The 3032-nt window shown below is 49.0% G+C and overlaps 1 pseudogene; it reads right to left on the minus strand.

The window, feature by feature from the left end:
- The window catches only part of LOC126501300 (Krueppel-like factor 11), a 6630-nt pseudogene extending 4973 nt beyond the window's left edge, over positions 1–1657 (minus strand).
- Positions 1658–3032: the final 1375 nt, after the last annotated feature.

Genomic DNA, 3032 nt, shown 5'->3' on the forward strand with positions numbered 1-3032 from the left:
GAGTTCACTACAGAGACTGAACAGGGCCCAGCCAAGAAAGTAAAGTTAATGTACTTCCATCAGAACCAGCTCCCCTTCAACAGCCCAGAGACCGTATTTTTGTTTGTTTGTTTGTTTGTTTTGGGTGGGGGAGGGACACACAGGTCCCATTCCCCATTCCTGAAGAGGTGTTTGAAGAAGCCCACAGGTGATGGGCAGCACGGACCCTCTCAGCCTGAGGCCAGCAAGGGCTCGAGGATGCTCTGGGGGCTCTCTGACAAGGCGATTCTGTTCATCTTGCCCACCTCTGCCTGCCAGCCTGGGATCTTTTTGGTCGTCATGTGGGGCCGGGCGTGCTTTGTCAAGTGGTCGCTCCGTATGAAACGCCGATCACACAGGACATACAAACTTCTTCTCCCCTGTGTGGGTTCTGCGGTGGCGAGACAGTTCGTCTTACCTTGCAAACTTCTTGTCACAGCCGTCCCAGCTGCAGGTAAAGGGCTTCTCCCCCGTGTGGGTGCGAAGATGAGCCTTGAGGTGGGAACTTTTGAAGTAGGTCTTCCGGCAACCTGGGAAGTTACAGACATAGTTCCTCCTTCGGGAAAAGTCTACCTGAGGGGCACAGTTCTGGCTGGAGGCAATGAACATTGGCGCAGGGACAAGGGGTAACAGCTTGGTGTTTCCGATGGCCATGACACTGGATGGGCAGGTAGCAGGCTGGGGGAAGGTGCTCTGTGGCAAGACCAACATCACAGTTCCCTGAGGCATAGATGGTCACATGAACACAGGCTGGGGTACCTCGGCAGCTTGGGGTAGGATGGGCTTCACAATCCCTGCAGACAACTGGGGAGGAGGCTTCAAAAAAGCTGAGAACATGCTGTTTTGTGCAGCCACGGGGATCATTTGGCAAAGGACAGGGGGACTGGAGACAGGGACAGAAATCAGAGGGTGGTTATCCTTGACAAGTCACTTTCAGAATTCTTTGGTAAGCAGGTCTGAACAGCAGCCGGCCATCCTGTCTGCTGGCCTTGGTAGGTGTGGAACGGGACACCAGACTTGTGCAAGCAAGGCTGACAGGAAACCGAGTTAGTAACAAGTAAACCGTCTGCCGAGCGTGCGTCCTGCAAAGCTTCACGATGGTCCGGCAGCCCTGCTTGTCCTTCTCTGCTGCCAGACGGTTGTTGCTCTTGAGTCGGGGCGATTGGAAACGCAGGACTCTCCCCAGTGTGCCGGATCACACTGGTCATCACAGCCCTGCAGGAGGACCCAGAGGCGGGCTCCGGTGGTTCTCTCCTGCTTGGCGTTCTGCTGTCCAAGTCGGCGATGGGGGGAGGGCGGTAACCATGCATCCTTTGGAATTAGTGACTTGGGAAGGAACAGGGGTCCCTGTGGATGGCTCCATGAGCTCTGGGCTCTGAGGCGGAGTTATACACAGAGTTGAAAAAGAATGGAAGTCCTTTGGTAGATCAGGTGCAGCTGTGTCCATCAGCACAGCGGTGGGGACGTCACCAGAATCAGAGACAGGTGTGAGGGGTCTCATCTGGGATCTCTGACCCCAAGAACTCATGCAAACGAGAGCTTCCGCAGCCTCGATGTTTGTCTGCTCCAGGATGCTGCATGTGGACCTTTCACTGTAGTGCCGTTTCCTCTCCAGGAACTACTCGCAGATATCCATGATGTCAACCCCTACAAGGTCACCAAGCTCAGCGGTAACAGCACTTCAGAACCTCTCCAGACACACTCTTCCCCCTCTCTTCTTTTCCCTCTCTCTCTGTGGACTTGTGTGTCTCCACCTCCACCTCCCTCTTTTGTTAGTCTCATTTACCGTTTGATTGATGGTATCTAAGAAATCATCTTTTGAATTTTTATGTTTAGAATATGATACTATTTACTTAATTCCAAAAATATTTCTGCATCTTAAACATGTAGAAGTGAGAGCATGGCAAATTGTGTGCACCCAGAGGCTCTAGAGGTTTTGTTGAAACAGTGGTTCTTTACGTTTCTGACAATGCAGGTTTCTTTACACTTCGTTTTCAAACAGTTTAAAAATCTACCACAATTAGTGCTAAAAAAAAAATTCCAAACACTTTTTATGATACCTATCCACTCATACCTTTTCCCACAACGAGTTAATTTGCCAACTGAATACTAAAGAAGGGGAAAAAGTTACTTAATTATATTGATAGACAGGGAAATGATATTTGACAAATACCACAACTAAATCATGATAAAAAAAAAAAAAAACTCAGTCCATTTTAACAGATGGGGGCTTCCTCAAGGTAGTAAGTGATAATTTGGTTTTAGATTTATATTTTTGTGTGTTTGAGTGTTTTTTGTGTTTGCGACTGTATATATGTACATTGTATGTGTTCATACATTTTCATTTACTTACAAGCAGGCTCTCACTGCATGGCTCTAGCTGTCTTAGAACTTGCTATGCAGATCAAGCCGGCCTCTGTCTCACAGAGCTCTGCCTGCCTCTGCCTTCCAAGTGCTGGCACTGAAGCCATCATGACTACCTAGGAAGGGTTATTCATAAATCACATGTAAACAACAGCATATGTCACAGCGACAAGCTGGACAACCTCCTGTGTCATTGAAGAAAGAGAGCGAAGTATGACTTACCATCCCTACTTAGCATTGTACTGGAAAGCTGAAGTAGTCCAACAAAGCAGAGGAAGGAAATAAAACTTCATGCTCTTTACGGAAAATGTCTTTCTGTGCTTTCAAGTAACCTGATTGTCCATTCAGAAAGTCTCTAAAAAATGGGAAAACCCAAAAAATGACTGAGAGCCCCCCTCCGTCTGACTCCCTCACCACTTTGACCACATAACATCTCCCAGCTCAGCCTGTTCGGGTGCTGGGACAGAATCCGAATAAGGAGGGCAAACGGGAGGGTGGTAGCTCCTTTGTCCCAATAGCCTGCTTGCAGCAAGCAAGGTAGGTCCTTTGTTTACGAGCCACCCAAGCAGCAAGGAGATCCGGGCACCAGGAGAGACATCATTGGGCAAGGAGATCCGATCCGGGCACCAGGAGAGACATCTGGCTTGCAT

Source organism: Alexandromys fortis, unplaced genomic scaffold (genome assembly GCF_014885135.2).
Source record: "Alexandromys fortis isolate MF-2015 unplaced genomic scaffold, M_Fortis_MF-2015_v1.1 scaffold_30, whole genome shotgun sequence".
In the NCBI taxonomy this organism is placed as follows: Eukaryota; Metazoa; Chordata; class Mammalia; order Rodentia; family Cricetidae; genus Alexandromys; species Alexandromys fortis.